Source organism: Trachurus japonicus, chromosome 4 (genome assembly GCF_045865225.1).
Source record: "Trachurus japonicus isolate A0001 chromosome 4, Traja_1.0".
In the NCBI taxonomy this organism is placed as follows: domain Eukaryota; kingdom Metazoa; phylum Chordata; class Actinopteri; order Carangiformes; family Carangidae; genus Trachurus; species Trachurus japonicus.
This window is the reverse complement of record NC_140910.1, coordinates 27,277,225-27,295,131: the sequence shown is the minus strand read 5'-3', so window position 1 is coordinate 27,295,131 and position 17,907 is coordinate 27,277,225. Positions and strand designations below refer to the sequence as shown.

General features: G+C 42.3%; 1 long non-coding RNA gene across 2 annotated transcripts in view; it reads right to left on the bottom strand.

The window, feature by feature from the left end:
* Positions 1-17,907, bottom strand: part of LOC146989094 (uncharacterized) — a 176,333-nt gene that overhangs the window by 136,549 nt on the left and 21,877 nt on the right. For both annotated transcript variants that reach the window (XR_015035743.1, XR_015035742.1), the window contains exon 2: positions 5,313-5,385. This is a non-coding gene — a long non-coding RNA (uncharacterized LOC146989094). The remainder of the gene's footprint in view (positions 1-5,312; positions 5,386-17,907) is intronic.

Below are 17,907 nucleotides of genomic sequence, written 5' to 3'. Positions count from 1 at the left end.
GCTTCTTTAATACAAGAACAAAACAATTAAACATGGAGTCTCTCCCCTCCGTCCTCCCTGAGCCTCCCACCATGCCAGATCAGCACCTCCCCCCCCCTCCTCCTCCTCCTCCTCCTCCTCTCCCCTCTGCCTCGCTGTGCTGTCGGCTCAGGGTGTGAGCAGAACAACGTTAATGTGTGGAGACACCTGACAAGCCCGTTGGCCTTTAGGGCACAGCCTAATCACTCTGGACCCAAACCCATCGGGAATTAAACCTGCAAAACCAAACAGTCACTGTGGGAGCTGGCTGGCATCTGCCGGAGCCGTTTGACTGGCTGCTGCTGCTGAGGCGAGGAGGCGAGGAGGCGAGGAGCGTTACGGACCGAGCAGTGACAGCGAAAATGAATTTAAAGAGCTAAATCTTAAGCCTGATCGACTCACACACAGACCTGCAGCGATACCAGGCGCTACACATTATACACAGGCTGCAGCAACTAGGTTTAATTTAATCTAAGATTAGCTCCAATCAGAGTTTAGTCAGATCCAAGCTCTGCTGCACAATTTCAAATTAAACCTGGTTTAGTTGAGATAAGTTTATTGACTTAAAGTGACTTTAATCAATACGGACAAGAGTGCATTTTGAAATTAAAGTTAACATGGAGCTGATTTTCCTAAATTAATAGTCACAATGTTGCTAGCTACAAATGTGTTGATCACCATGTCAGCCCTGTCTCCTGCTTAGCTCCACTGACGAGGTTTAAAGTTAATCCAAGATCACAGTTTAAAAACAGAACAGACTCAAATCTAATGTCATGTTAAAGAGGAACTATGCAGGATTTTTATCTTAACGATGCTACATTTTTTACCTTTCAACCTTCATATATTTTGAGAACTTGTGTGATGGTACATCAACTTACAACAGGTTGAATGACACCTCTGTCATGGCCTGAGGGGGTCTGTATCATTATGGTCTGTATCGCCTTCACTGGCACCAAGCAGCCTCCAGGTTGATGGTAGGAACCCCGAACTACAAATGTACCGACTGCTTTACGGCAGACGTCACTTCCCCCTTTCCCCATCCGTTAAAAACACGGAAGTCGATGCGAACGCCTATGTGGGATAATTACCACTATCACGGCAGAAGCAGCAAGAAACCAAAGAAATTAAAAGTTTTGTCTGAGGAGACTGAAACGAAACAAAAGAGGGAGAGTAACGGGCAAATTCCACTGGATGCGGAACGGCTGCGGCTCCGGCAGCCCTCCGCGGCAACACGCAGAGCTTTTAATTTTGCTGGAGCACTGTGCATACATTTTCATTAATTCCCAAAATAAAATACACCATGTTTACAGCGGATCATATTTCCCACACTACAACTTGAAAACGTTGTAACGAGCTGAGGCCTGAAGTCAACAGGTCGAAGGTTTTCAGACACCGTTTCACCCCGTTGACACCATGAACGAGGAGATACTGATTGTAAAATCACAAAACAGGCAGATCAACAAGTCAGCACCGAGTTGTTGCACGCGACTGAGAGATCAGGATGTTTACGACGCTATGCGCGCTAGTGCTCATGGGAGATGGGGTCTTCCTTCAGGCAAAACACTACTGCTTTGGTCCACTGGCGCCTCCAAACTCAACCAAAACTAGAAGTTCTTGAGTATTGCTTTAATTAAACAGCTTCAGGGTCCTAGTGATGGTTAAATCAATGACTTGTAACTAGTTCCTTGTAAGATCAGAGCCTCCGACCCGGTGTCCCAGCTCTCGTCTTGGAGCCCCATAACCCTTAATCTCTTGTTTATGACAGATAAGACTACACAAATATACACATAGTAACATCGTATATGATATATAACGTTATCTACCGCTCTATTGATTGATTTTCTCGCCGGCTTTGTTGTAAACAAATGCACGTGGCCGAGAGGAGGGTTAGCAACACAGAGGAAAAGCGACCGTACTGACATAGTTCCTCTTTAAAGTAAAAACTAAACTGAGGTTTAACTTCAGTCTTAATCTAAATTTCACACTAGTTGAACGTAGACCATGATTTCTTTTTTTTTTTCATAAAAAAACATAAGAGAAGTTAAACCTTGTTGGTGTGATGCCGCCTGTTCTGCAGCGAAACACATCATCATTCGCCCTCTGTGGGTCATTTAAACCAGGACACGACGACTGTGACGATGGTAAATCTGACAGCATTAAAGGGTCTCAGGGTTGAACCCTGCACACATGCACCACTGACACATCCACATCCACATGCTATTGTATTTAAAAAAAAAAAAAATTATAATTCTGCATGAACGAGCAAGAGTCTGATAAACGCTGGCATTTGACAACATAAAGGAGGAGGTTTGACAGAGAGAGGCCAAGAAGTCAGTGTGAAGATGTCGCCGTCGTGTGTTTGAACCAACATTAAAGCTCCTTCTCTTTCCTGCCATTCAGAGTACAGTAGTGCGTTAACTTTAAAATTAATGGGGATTTTCCAGTGTTTAAAGTACAGTAGCTTGTTAACTGCGGTATCTGTTAAGCCACGCAGGGCCCCTCTCCGCTCCCTCTCTCTCTCCAGATGCCCTCATTAATTTTAGATTGGCTCTAAATGAGTCTCCTTCATCGCGGCCGAGGTTTTCTAAATTAGATTCATTTATATTTAAATTGTGAAACAGGCGTGGTTAATGAGAGAATCGTTATTTTTTGGGGGGGTTATTTCAGATGGGCTGATAGTTGGGCAGCTCAGTGCTGTGTGAACTGACACACACACACACACACACGAGGTGCACAGTATTTGGGCTTTTCTTCTTTTTCTCTCTTTAACATTATAAATGGCCTATCGACAGGATTTCAAAATAAAGGCACTCTCAGTGGTAACATGGATTTTTTGTCAGAGAAACCTCATCATCTCACGTCTTTTCTGCAGGAATGCACGAATACAAACTGGTAATAAAGGCATTTCTTGAAAGATCATAATCCAAACTGGACAGGAAGAATACAGTAAAATAAAAAAAACAGGCCTTCTGTACAAACACACATAATGTTATCCTTGTTTGTTTTTTTATTGTTAACGCCTAATTTAACTCTCTTAAAGCGAACGTGTCACTTTCAACACATCTGTGTAGTTTTCAGCGCCACATGTGGCAACAAAAAAAGGGACACACATGTTGACTTAACAGGTGCCTCCGTCGACACGTGACGCCGCCTACAAAGCAGCGGGACGCCGCTCAACATAAACTGCTAAAAAAAAGAAAAAAAGAGGTTGAAAATGTCGCATCTGAGGAAACAGAACGTGAGGTGGAACAACGGCGCTCCTCCCTATCCCTCCATCCCATCCTTCTCATAAAAAAAAAACACAACTCAAACAGTTCTTTACAGGCTCCTTACACGGCGTCTTACAGCTCCCAGCGTCCTATAGCAACCCCCAGCTTCTCCCCGCCAGGAATTTGACTGTTAGGAATCTAAGTGCCAGGCGTTTAAAACCTGAGGAATGCTATTGTTCTGGTCACAGCTGCACTAGCGCTGGCCCGGCTACTGCTGCCACTGTGTGTGTGTGTGTGTGTGTGTGTGTAGGACAGAGAGGGAGAGAGGAGGGGTGGGTGATGGAGGAAGGAGGACGGGAGGAGTCGAAGGTGTGAAAAAGGCAACTTTTATGCGTTTCCAGTGCTCTGCGGTCTCATGACAAAGCAGCACATAGCTGACAGCAAGTTGACACATTCCTCAGGCCTGACTGGCTGCAGAGCTCTCTCCACCTCCCACTGTCTCTCTCTCTCTCTCTTTCCACTTCCTCTCCTCCTTCTCCTCCTCCTTCTCCTTCTTCTATCAACCTCCAGCATCATATGTCCCACTTCATGTCTATCGCTCACTTTGTTTCTCATCAGATAAATGTAAAACACACACAGCTCATGTGTCTCAGTCTTCTGTCATGGTGAGCACCTCATTGTTTAGACAGAGGGAAACTAGTGATGTTGGTCTTTCATTATGTTAAATATTATATTAAGGACACTAGAAATTAATATAATAAATGACATATACGACGTATAACTTTCATTTTGAGATTACAGAAGCTAAAATGGAAAAGAATACTGTGCTAAATGGGTTACCGTACATATTTAGCTGATGCAGAATGTGACAGCTGAAATTGTTGCAAACACAATTGTGAATGAAAGTGTATCTAAATGTATATACGTATACTTTTTATTTTATTTCATTTTATTTGTATATATTTGATTCAGTGAGTTGTATTTGTTTTGTTTCATTGATTCTTTCATTGATGCTTTGGCAACATAGTTCTCGTAACATTCATGCCAATAAAGCAAATCTGAATTGAATTGTGTATCATCCTGTGACTAGTATTTTCTCTGTGTATCATTCAATGTGACTGAATGTATGTATATGACCTCATATTCGTGTTAGGAAAAGAAATAATTATGATGATTTAATGATTTAGGTGATGTAAACAGAGTTTTCCTTTCCTTTACAGTTTCAGAAAGGTTATAAATCACAGTAGCCTATATCACAACGTGTAAACATAATGTCATATTTAAGGGGCCTCTGGTGAGTCCTACATCTAGTTGACAAGAAAAGTCAAGGTTTTAGTCAAAACACATGTGATTTTTTTTTTATTTGTATGTTTTTTTTCAAAGATTTATTTTTGAGCTTTTAATGTCTTTATTATGATAGGACGGAGAGAGAGACGGGGACGACGTGCAGCGAAGGGCCACGTGTTGGATTCTCACTCGGGATGTTGCGGTGAAGACGATACCTGCATGTGATTGTTTTATTTGTTTGTTATTTTCCTGTCACAAAAACGTGTCATACACTGTAAATAAAGTTCTGTTTGAATGCTGTATAGCTTCACATTGTGCAGTCGGAGGCTTTTCTTTTTTTACTTTAATAGATTTCATGTTTTAACTAACTCCACGCCTCCTCTGACTGCAGCTGCTTCGTCAGCTCTGATCCTCAACGTGCACACACACTCACACAGTTTTGACTCCCAACTGCGGTTTCACCATATGAATCAGCCTCCTATACGACACATGCTCCAGGAGAGGAAGCTGAAGCAACAGTGGTGGGGTGGCAGAGCCCCTCTCCCTCTCTCCCTCTCTCTCTCTCTAGTAATTACCATCCAGCTGCTTGGAGGAACAATGCTTGGCTCTCTTCCAGACGGCTGACTTCATACACTCTGTGCCACGCTCAATTTGGAGCGCAGCGGAAGCTGGGCATGACTGGCACCCTCCAGGGCATTGCTGTGTCTCTCTGTGGGACTCAGTGTGTGTGAGTGTGTATATGTGTGTGTGTGTGTGTGTGTGAGAGTGTGTGTGTGTGTGTCTTACCCTAAAACCTACCGGTCCCCATCTACCGTCCGGTTCATGCAACATCCTGGTCTCTTGACTGGGTCGTCGCTCTTGTGTTACATCACTGAGGAGAGAAAACAAGAAGAAAACTGTCAACATCCACTAATAATCAGTGACACTGGATTTTACAGTTGATCTGCTGCTGATTTTGAACAACAGTGTTGTTTTTCTAACTCCTTCACACATGAACTAGTGGTTTTAATTACTCTGATTTTATTTAGTATTTAGGTGAAGATCTGGGTTGAGGCAGCGCCGACGGCTCAGACCTGCATCAACACTTCAGAGTTTTAGTTTTTAGTTTAGTTTAGTGTTTATTTTGGTCTTGTAAAAACAAGTACAATAGACAAATATAAAAGTATAGATACAAAACAAAACAAAAACACAACAAAGCAATACAATGCACTTTGACTGAAAAAGTGTAGGCTGAAGCATCAGCTTGTTTTGCCTACCCGTCTTAAATTAACATTTTCCGTTCACTCATTAAAATTTTTTTGACAAAACAAAAAACTTGCATATTCTACATACAGCAGTTTATGAGCATACTGGTATTTATAATTCAGTCTTATATGTATTAATGATATTATTTTTAAATAAGTTTTTGAATCTGTCAAGTGTGTTACACAGTTTGATTTCTAGATTATTCCATTGATTGATTGTTCGTACCTTTGCTTTTGTATACACATAAGTCCCTCTTAGTTCATATCTACTGGTTTGAGTCTGAAAGATCCTCTGGAAGCATATTATTATTTACTTTATACATAATTTGAACAGTTTTATAGTCCACAAGATCATTGAATTTCATTGAAGGTCTGTAGGTTTATGAAAAAGTTTGTTAAGTCTCAATAATCAGCCTTGTTGATTATCCTTATTGCTCTCTTTTGTAATATGAAAATTGGTTTTGTAATTGTTTTATACGTATGCCCCCAGACCTCTATGCCAGTGGTTCTCAAACTTTTTTACATCAAGGACCCCTAAATATACACAAATTAGACCACGGACCCCTATTGGACAAAATTTTGAAGCAAACACCAGAAATACACAAATATTTGTTCAGAGACTGAATAAAGTTTTGTACATTCAAATTAGGGCCAAAGGTGTGAATTTTTGGAAATATTATAGAGAAATTTCTGGAGAAAAAAAAATTCTCCAAAAACGTTCAAACATTTCTAGGAAGAAGTGGTAAAATTCACAAAAAAAAACTTTAAAAAAGTGAACATTTGTTGAGAGAAGCAGCACAGAATTAACCACGACATCATCTCCTCTGTGTATTTTTAGTCTAACTGTGTCTGAATTCAAAAAGGAAGCAGATTTAATAAAAAAACACTCTGCTGAGACTGAAAGGTCAAAGTTCACAGTGGATCCTTGTTCCCGTCTGCACCTCCGGCGGATGCGACGTTGTTGTGTTACCAGGCAACAAGTGGCTCCTGTTCAGGCAAGTGACTAGTTAGTTTTTCTTTCCCCCTAGTTGATGCACTGCAATCAAGTTTGAGTTGCAGGAAGTTGGAGCTTAGTCCGCGCTGTTGTGTTAGACTGATGCGAGGTTTGGCTAAAGCTAATGTAGCAGCAAATCTACCAGCAGCCGTCTGAATATGAAGAACTCCCTCATTATACGGGTCAAAGGAAGCTATTGTCCCTCCTCCTCCTCCTCCTCCCCAACACACACACACACACACACAGGATTTGGAGAAGGGATGAGGGTAGAGCTCAGATAAAATCCACTCCCATCCTCCTGAACACAAATAGTGGATGTATGCATCCAAACCTCCAAGCAGTCATTGTATAATACTGTACTATCTCTCTCTCTCTCTCTCACACACACACACACACACACACATACACACACACACACACATACACACACACACACACACACACACATACATATATACAAAAGCACGCACACAAACAAACACACATAGTGTCATCCCCACCCCCCACCGCTCCACTCAGTCCAAACTTGGCTGAATAGGGAGCAGTACGACCCAGCTCTTCCTTCTCCGGCACAATGAGGACCTGTTTGGGTACAGTATGCCCAGTTACCCCGATCCCACTGCCCAAAAAAAGAAACACAAACAAACACGCACACACATGCTGCACACACACACATGCATACAGACATAGCGAGCAGCCCCTTGGTCTGGTCTCTTGCTGTTTTGGACAGAGGGGCATTTAAAGAGCAGAGAAAAACAGCAACAGTTGCTAATTGTTGTGTAACTGTGACGAGGAGACGGCAGCAGCAGCATCTTTCAGAGAGTCGCACCATCCAGCTGACGTGGGGCGATCCCACTCTGATCATCTGTGACCAGACACTGTGGATCTGTCACACACAACACAACACACACACAAACACACATCTTTCACTTTTTCCCCCCTCTGCTGCAGACCGTCTCATATCATTGGTGTTCACGTCCTCCTTTACATTTTCTCTCTCTGAAACTGTTTTAGCTTTGTACTAACAAGCGTCACGATGCATCACATGACCACTAAGCATCTCTAAAGTTGGTTATTTAGGAAAAGGAAGGTAAAAAAGTACCTTTTTTCTTGGACGGGGTAAGGGCAAGGGTAGTAAACAACAGATATGACTGAATCAGGGTGTGAATATTAATGTCTATATTAAAGTAAAGAGTATCAAAAGAAAGAATATTAGTCTCAGTTTCTGCCTGTTGAGACGGAGAGAGAACTTTCACACTAAAACCTCCAGAAACTTTTCCAAAAGTCTCTCCTTTACGGCTTGAGAACGTAGTTGAAGTTACATGACGAACATTTACAGATGAACAGAAGCAAAACTGTGTTTGACCTGAAAAAAGATTTTTATTTATTATTATCTCATAGCGTGGTGAATGTGCAGGTCACAACTTGTCCACCAGAGCGTTTTGGAGTTGTTGGATTGTGTATTGGATGAGTTTGATGAGAGAAACCAAGAAATCCCATGAGCCTCCGTAGCGTAGCTCTGAGCAGCTTGCGGCTCTGCTCCGCCATTCTAAAAATAGCTTGCACCGACAATTAAAGGTAATGAACCTACTGCTATGACTATAGGGATTATGGCAATGGGCCAATTTGCCAAAATGTTGAACTATCCCTTTAAGACAATGCACACACCTCCCATTGTCGGACACAACATGAAATTACTCCAGTTAGCTCAGTCATGTTGTAACTCAGATATCCACTGGAGAAAATATTTTTTCATGGACCGTTTATTGAGTCAAAGTTATTAAAGTTAAACAGGTAACCGTTAGCTCGGCTAATCTATGATAACCATGACCAATTACAAAAATGTGCACACATAAATAGTAATGTTTGTCCAATCATTGGTTTTATAAACTTTACAAACATCAGATTAGTCTAAACGGCGATAGTGACATGAAAAATGAGATAAATATAGCGAAACTCTCGTCCGTCACTATTGTTGTCATGCTGGTTTTCTACCCGGAAGTAGTTGAAAACAAAAAGGCGATTGGTTCTATAAGAGGAGGATAAATATAAGATATGAATAAAGATTTATACGTCAATTATAATAAATAAATGTCCTCATGCTATAAAATATATATGAGAAAATTGCATAAGTTACAGTGACATATTGAACTCAGTGTCACAGTGATGGAGGTGGGAGGAGTGTGAACCCAGAACCAGTAGAGACCAGAGTTACAGGTTCTGTTGTTAACATGTTGTTGTTGTCAAGAGGACGTCACCCACTGCTACGTGGTCAGTTGGACCATCATCGTCGTCATCATCATCGCTCACACCTGTCTCTCACACACACATTCATCTGAACTCCTGCAACAACACAGTAACAGTAATGTCATTCCCCATTTGCAGCGTGGCAGAGGGCCAGGCCAAAGCAAACAGAGGTGTGTTTCTGATTTGACTGCTCTCACACACACACACACACACACACACACACACACACACACAGGTCACTGTCGAACACACACTTGTAGTTTTGAACTGACCTGAGTGTCTTTAAGGATGAATTCCAGAGCTGCTTTTGCTTTATTTTGTTGTAATTTTAAAGAAAAAACGACACTGAATACTTTGTTGCTGAACAATAATCTACTACTTTACTTTACACTTGGTTTCACTTTCCTACAGTCGACTTTACACCTGTGTTATTCACTGTTGAATTCACTTTTATAAATGCACTTCCTAGTTGATTTTACCTTCCTAAAAAACACTTCCCTTTAGAGAGGGTTTCAAGTTTTCAGCTAGCTAAATATTTTTTACAGTTGGAATAAAAAGTATGTTATAGTTGCTTCCCTTCAGAGTTAGTTTACGTTTCTGTATCTCACAGTTGAGTTTCCTTTCCCATGTGTCATTTATTTACAGTTGTTTTTTATTTACTAAAAAGTTCTTTCTTTTTTTAGTTGATTTAACTTTTTGTTTTCCTGAAAAGCTCTCTTTTATTTTTTCTACTTCACAGATGGTTTCACTTTCAGCGTTGGAGCATATGTGTGAAGCAAATAATCCTGCTTTAATCCAGTGTGAATGAACATGAGGAGATTTATGCATATACACATGGTGGCTGGAGGGGTGGGAACACACTGCATGAGTGCACTGATCTGATACTATTATACATGTGAGTGGAGGTGAATGTGTAATCGAGCACATGTATGTATGTATATGTATATGTGTGTGTGTGTGTGCGTGTGTGCGTGTACAGTACACCTGAGCCTCCACCTGTTCTATATGTGTGTATTTCTGAATGAATGAATGTACTGTGTTTATGAATCACACACGTACGTTTACAGACCTTGTTAATGAGAGTGCATGTGGGTTAATTTCTGTATGTGTGTGTGTGTGTGTGTGTGTGTGTGTTAACAGCAGAGAGAGGGCCCCCAGGCAGGGCCCCCCACAGTGTCCAGGGGGATTGTGGGTAGTTGGGAGAGGGTTTGGATTCTGGCTTTGTTTGTCTCTGTGTGCTGACATCACTGTGCTGATGGCACCAAATCCCCCGTTCTACTGCACACAGCACTTTCTATACAAAACACCAACACACATATGCACACACAACCTGAAACACACACACACACACACAACGCAGTACAAGTTATGCCAACTTGGCCAAAAAAAAAAAAAAAAAGTGCTTTCTCTTTTTTTTTTCTTTTTTTTTTAAAGCGCACATGCAGACATCCATGTTTGCATGTAGGCGCACGCACACACATACACACACGTCGTATTCGGGCCTCTCTGGGAGCGACTTCATCTGACAAATGTGCGTTTTTAAAAACACATTTGTCATCGTCTTCCACCTGCTGATAAAGTTTTATGACCCGATGACGCCCTCTCGTATCAACATCCACAACTGGAAGCTCAATCAGTCACTAAATTAGATTTTAATCACGGATCAGAGGTTTAGTTGGTTCGTTAACTCCTAAATACCTGTCTTCTACTTTATTTACTTATTAAACATGAAATATAGAATAACTGATTCTTCTTTACTCTTGTCACATATTTGAAAGTTTCTCTTCATGTCAGCCATTAAAACTCCTCGTTGTCCCACACACACACACTCATATTAAGTCTATTTGCTAATAAGCTCAGCTATCTGACTCTGTCTTTACACAGCCTGGTTACACATTAACTTCCCTCCCTCCGCTGCTGTCTTTGGTATGTATGGAGTTCAGAAAGACGGTGAGAGGAGGAGGAGGAGGAAGAGGAGGAGGAGGAGGAGGAGGCGCGTAATCGGGTTGACGACACTTCCTGGAGGAAACAGGGCCGTCGTTATTTCTCATCACTGAATTGTTCGGTTGGTTAAAAAAAGGTTCAGAAGTCGTACGATCCTGTTCCTGCAGGTTTGTAGGGCACACAGCGATTTAATACGGTCACACAGAAATCCTCACACACACACACACACACACACTGAGGTATACACAAAAGACACACACACACACACTCTGCTCCTGAGGACCCAGGCGAGCTGATGGGATGGACCCAGCACTCAGAGCCACTCAGAGCCAATCAAAGCTGATGATAGCTCAGACATTTATACCATCCATCCATCCATCCGTCCATCCATCCATCCATCCGTCCATCCATCCATCCATCCATCCATCCACCTCCACCACCGCTGCTGCTGCTGCGGTGTCTCTGCCTCGCTCACTTCCACTCTCACATGCACACAAACATTTTTTTAAAAACGTGTCCCAGTGAATTGCCATTATCGTTACCATATCACTCACACAAGGAGGGAAAGAAAAAAATAAAGAGGAGAGAGAGGGAGGGAGAGCAGGGAATGGATGGAGGCAGAAAAAAGATGGAGGATGGAGCTGTGTGAAGATTTTGAGGAAGCTGATTTCATGAAACGCTGAGGACGAGAAAATTCAGTGAAACAATCAGTACTTTTAAATTCAAAATATATAGATGAGTTTGGAGTTCAACATGTCCGTCTGATCTACAAGAAACTGAGTTAATAATCCACTCAGTCCAGCTCAACTTATAATATTATGTCACTATAAGGTTAAAACATATTCCAAAACAGTTTTCCCTTGTTATAATGCAGACAACCTTTTCCTTAAGCTTGACCCCTTGAATGCAGAGCTGCAAGTCTCTTATTTTAAAGACATATCTTAAAGGGATAATTCAACATTTTGGCAAATTGGCCCATTGCCATAATCCCATATAGTTTTAGCAGTACATTCGTTACCTTTAATTGTCGGTGCAAGCTATTTTTAGAACGGCGGAGCAGAGCCGTGAGCTGTTCAGAGCGACGCTACGGAGGCTAATGGGATTTCTTGGTTTCCCTCATCAAACTCATCAAATACACAATCCAACAACTCTAAAACGCTCTGGTGGACAAGTTGTGACCTGCACATTCACCACGCTATGAGATAATAACAGAACGTTATGAGACAGAGTTGTTTTAGAGGGAAATTCATGCAAATTCCTGTCGGGGTCAGTTTTTCAGCAAGCAGTCTCTGCATTTACCTTGAAAACAACTCTGTCTCGTAATGTTGAACTATCCCTTTAAAAATAATAATAAATATAATAAAATGAGAATGCATTTTATTTATAGTTGAGTTTCAGGACACTCAAGCACACAGTACAACACAGAGTAAATATGATATAAAATAGTGACACAGAAATAAGTTACACTTATTGTGTATCAGTGTTACTCACTGACTGAGTTCGGTTCAGTTGACACTTTGCTGTCAGGCACAAAAAAGGCAACTTTAGTTAGATGAATGACGGTTTGTAAACACAAGTGTCATTAATCAACTTGACTCAAATTACCTCTAAGTAGCTGTTTTGTGTCGCACAACAATTTAGCTCTGACGCCTGCTGTTGATTCAAGGTCTGTTCACAGGTCGATCAACAAATCAGATCATAGTGTTTACGTTTTTTTGAGGAGGACGGGTTGTCAGTGAATCCTAACCGAAACACGAGTTCATTTAAAGAGTAAATGCAGCAACTCAACAGCTCATTGGCTGAGAGACGACTCAGGCTGAACACTGTTCACCAGAAATACTATTAGTTATTGGAAATAGACAAATTGGAAAAAGTCTCGCTAAAGCTAATATTGATGATATTACTCTTCTATAGTTATGTAGCTCAGTTTTCAGGCCTGCTGTGAAAATGTGAAAAATGAGAAATAATGTTTATTTTAAAACAAGAAAAACGTGAAGAAGAATTCAACTGACAGTTATTATTAAATAAGTGCATCGCCTACAACTTTAGCAAGTGATGTACTACATTTCCCAGAATGCCTCTCAACAACCTGCAGACAATGGGCCTGAAAAGTTTGAATTCAGCAGCAACAGGAAAATATGAAAGTTGTAACATGATGATGGAAAAAAAACAGTGTGAGAAACTGATGATTGTTTCTGAGGGATAAGGAAGTAGGTGTAGCTGTGAGCTAACACACACACACACACACACACATAGTGTACACAATCGCCTGCATGCTCGCTGATACTCAGACCCATTTTCCCAACGGTTGAAAAGTTTTTAATAAACTTTTAATGACCACTCCAAGAACACGCCCTGTCCTCTGAGTGCTGCTTCTCAAACGCTTTACACACACACACACACACACACACACACACACACACACACACACACACACAGAGCGAGAGAGAGAGAGAGGGTCCTGTCAGGGCTAACTAAGCGGAGTGGCGGGCAGGGCAGCGTTTGGATTGGCTGGACAGGGGTTGCCGGGGGTTACGGTGGATTTGGTGGACCACCTGCTGAGACTCAGCCGCCAACTGACTGAAAACATTTACATCAGAAACCACCCAGGATAGAGACAGACAGAGAGAGAGAGAGAGGGAGGGAGGGAAACTGTGAGAGAGGAGAAACAAATAAAGTTTGGACTGAATATTACAAACATCGTCCGAATCAAACCGCTCACATAACAACGCTGGTTTCCTCTTCCTGTTGCCTAGGAACCTCAGCAGCCCTGATGCAGCCTCACACACTGGCCTTTAAACACAAATAACTCATGTTCAAGCACAGACACACGAGTAGAAAAACTAAATTTGGGTGCCGGACCCTCTGAGAAAACGGTAGAAAATGTCTGTGACGCTGCCGTTTGTGTAGGAAGCTCCTGTCACAAAGTCTGAGCTCCAGTTTACAACCGGCCGCCTCATTGTGTTGCACCTGCAGTGGCAGTGTGGTGGCAGTGGAGGACTTTCTACTGTCTGAGGCGAAGCGCTCGTCTGGGACCGATGAGCTGAAACTACTTCCCGTGCTGTCCAAGGTGTCCGTGCGAGTCCACACACACACACAGAAACATACACACACACAGGCCGGGGCTGTTTATGTGCACAGGGAGCGTTTGGCCCTCAGTCAAGGCAACAACAAAGTTTCATTGACAACAACACAAAAGCTGCGGTGACCGTTGGACCTTGGCTGGGCCAGAATTAATGTTTTTGTTTTTTGGGGGTGTCTGTACAGCGGCGCTGGTCCTGGACCAGCTCTGAGTCGGTTGGTCGGTCGGTCGGTCGGTCGGTCGGTCGTCTACTTCCGGAAAACATGACTGACTGTACTGGCTGTGGATGGTTTGAACAGCTCACAGCTCACAGAGGGAGCCGGGCCCAGGCTGTTGTAGCTGCACTGTGTGTTCTTTATTTTGCAGCCACACAGCATCTACAGTGATGCAAAAGTTTGGGCACCTCTGGTCAAACTTTCTGTTAATGTGTTAAACAGTTCAGCAAGTGGAAGATGAAACGATCTCCAAAAGACATAAACTTAAACATGAAACACTCCTTTGCAATATTTGAATCAATATCAGTGTATTATTTTAGTTTTCTACAACTTTAGAGTGAAAAAGGGAAACAAAGCAGCAGCCTGCAAAGGAACAGGAAACCCAGGAGACTTGAGCTCTCAGATAACTTTGACCAAGGTATCAGACACGATATTTACTATTTACACACTGTGATAGTTTACAGGGGGGGGGGGGTACTAGGTACTATGCAGGTGGCCCAAACCTTTTACTTTTCTGTCATTTTGGGGGCTACTACGTACTAACTATGCAGGTGGCCCAAACCTTTTACTTTTCTGTAATTTTGAAAATATAAAAGATGAAAAAAAAAATATATATATTGTTTAAAATGTAAAGAGAATGTGTCATCTGCAACTTAATGCCTTTTGGAGGTCACTTTATCTTCCACTTGCTGAACTGTTCACATTACTTTTGCATAATGACGCTGTATGTAACATATGATCTATCAGCGTTTATGATCAGACTATTGAACAGACTTGGTCAGTGTGAAGCAGTAGAAATGGGAGCATGAAAGCAACAGCAGCAACAGTCACTGAGGTTTAAGTTTGCTGATCATCACACTGAAAGGATGGAAATGAACACCAGAGCAACTGAAGTGAAAAAAATCCAATTATAACAAAGAGTAAATCCAAGTCAGCTATCGCGCATAATCAGCTTAATTTCAATCCCAGAAATTGAAAAAAAAAAAAAAAAAAGTTCTGGTTCCACGACGACTGTTTTAGATGCAGAGCTTCATCTACATCCCGTTCCCCTCCTCATGTATAAGGGCCCATACGGGGGTCTCCTCAACTCTTAGGCTAGTGTGTATGTGTGTGTGTGTGTGTGTGTGTGTGTTGGGGGGGGGGGGGGTGAGGTGCTGCTGGTGCTGGTGGTGGTGGGGGGGTTATTCTGACCCGCAAACTGACCTCCTCAAACTTCAAACTGAATACTTCTGGCAGTTACCACGACGACAGAGCTCTCCAAGCCTTATCCTACTTACTGAGACGAGACGAGGAGCGAGAAGGAGGAGGAGGAGGAGGAGGAGGAGAGCAGGAACGAGAAAGTAAAGAAGAAGAGAGGGAGGGAGGGAGAGAGAGAATGGTGTGGACAGAGAGAGGGAGGTAGAGAGAGAGAGGAGGGGGAGGTTGGGTGGGGGAGGAGGGGAGTAGGGGGAGTTAGGGGAGGTGGGGGGGGGGGCAGAGGGAGGGCAGCCAGGCAGAAAGCGAGAGTTGCTGCTGTTGCATCTCTGTGTTTTTCATGAGTAGACAGTTTACTGGGAGATTATTCACAGTCTGGTATTTAGCCTTATTAGGCCGCTGCTCCCAATACACAACCCCCCCCCCCAAACCCCCCAAACCCCCCCCATCGTCCACGGCCACACTCAGCCTCTTTGTGCCTATTTGTTTATTTGTAGATGATGTTTTTTTTTTTACAGTTTCCCTCACCTTCACACTGTCTGTACTAAACTTTTACTCAGTGCACATCGTGTCCTTTTCTGCTGTGAGCTTAAAGGGATAGTTCAACATTTTGGCAAATTGGCCCATTGCCGTAATCCCTATAGTTTTAGGAGTAGGTTTGTTATCTTTAATTGTCGGTGCAAGCTGTTTTTAGAACGGCAGAGCAGAGCCGCGAGCTGCTCAGAGCTACGCTACGGAGGCTAATGGGATTTCTTGGTTTCCCTCATCAAACTCATCAAATACACAATCCAACAACTCCAAAAACTAACAGATGCAGTTACAGAAAACAAATCAGCTGCTTATGAACTGAGTTTCCAGCAGACGAGGTTACAACATCACACCACCTCCTCCTCCTTCTCCTGCTCCATCATTCATCCGCTCAAGGTTTTTTGTCTTTTCACCATAAAAACATGTGGTTATTAGTCCGTTCCTCATTTCACACATTCTCTCCTTCTCCTTGAGACACCAGTGTCATTTTGGAAGAATCTGGAGAGCTTATTATAACTATATAGCAATGGCATATCTCATCTTCTCCATAGCAACCGCATCCAAGTCCAAATGAGTATTGCAGCATTGAGCGGCGTGCAAAGAAACACTGTTTATCGCTGACGGCCACGCATTAAAAAGGGAAAAGTTAACTTCACAGCTCCAGTGTGTGGTGTTCTTTTTTTTTTTTGCGTGAACCTCTTCAGGCTTCACTTCAGTATCAGCTGTAAAAGACTCAACTCGTGACATTTTATGGTTAATAGCTTCCTTCAAAGTGCCGTATAGAAACCTCCCTCCTCGCTGCTAAAACATCCTGCAGGCCCGTTAGGAAACACGGCCCGAGGTCATTCCTGCTCACACACAGCAAGAGTCCGGTCACCAACACAGTGCGAGTGTGTGTGAGTGTGTTTGTGTGTTTGAGAGAGAGAGACAGAGTTAAAGGAACAAGGTCTATCATCATCTCATGTGTGTGTGTGTGGGTGATTGTGAATGTTTGACAGCGTTGACTTGAGAAGAGCAATTAAGAGATAGAAGACGACTCTGAATCAATAGCCTTCATGTTTGTGTCCCGGGGCGAGCTGCTGTCACTCGCTCCCTCACCAGCCCCCGCTCCCTGAGCTGATCGATCAATCTCCACTTTTAATCTGTGCTCATCATCGGCTCAGCTTCACCTGGCTCGTTCCCGAGGCCACGCCCCCCTGCCCACACCACTCCACGTACGTACGCAGCAGCTAAAAAGTAACCAACTCTGCCCTACAAAGGCAAAGTGCAGTATCTGTAAAAATGCAAAACTGAGAAAAACAGCTTTTTGTGTTTTTCTTTTTTTTAAGCATCAAATTATGAATAACTACCAAGTCTATAATTGATTAACTAAAGGTAGACTGAATTAAATGTATTTTGTAGTTTGTCTTTCTGACCAATTTTGACCGTTTTATGACAGATACTGCACTTTCGCCTTGGTTTTGGTGCAGATACTGCACTTCGGCTTGGTATTAGCTGCAGATACTGCACTTTGCCTTGGTTTTACTCCAATGAAATTATAGAGTAAGTTATAGGATGTAGGGAGTACAGTACTCTTTGCAGATGCTGCACTTTGCCTTGGTTTCACGGTGCTTTTTTGGATGGACAGCAAAATAAAAAACCCAATAACTCTGGAAATTTTAGCAGTACCAATATCAAATTCTACCAGATTGAAGAGAATATGCCACAATTTTGAGTTACACAGACCTGAACCGTCCTGCTCTGTCCTATGGTCACATCTTTACCTTTTTAGGAAAAAAATGAATTAAATGAATGATTTTTAAATGCACTCTCCACTCTGCTGCCTTTTCTTTATCACTGCACTTTGGTTTCCTTGTTATTCATTGTTTCTTTTGTTTTGTCTTGTGTTAGTTTCTATTTTAATCTTTTGCTTTGCTGACAAACTGTAAGAAAAAAAATCTGAGAT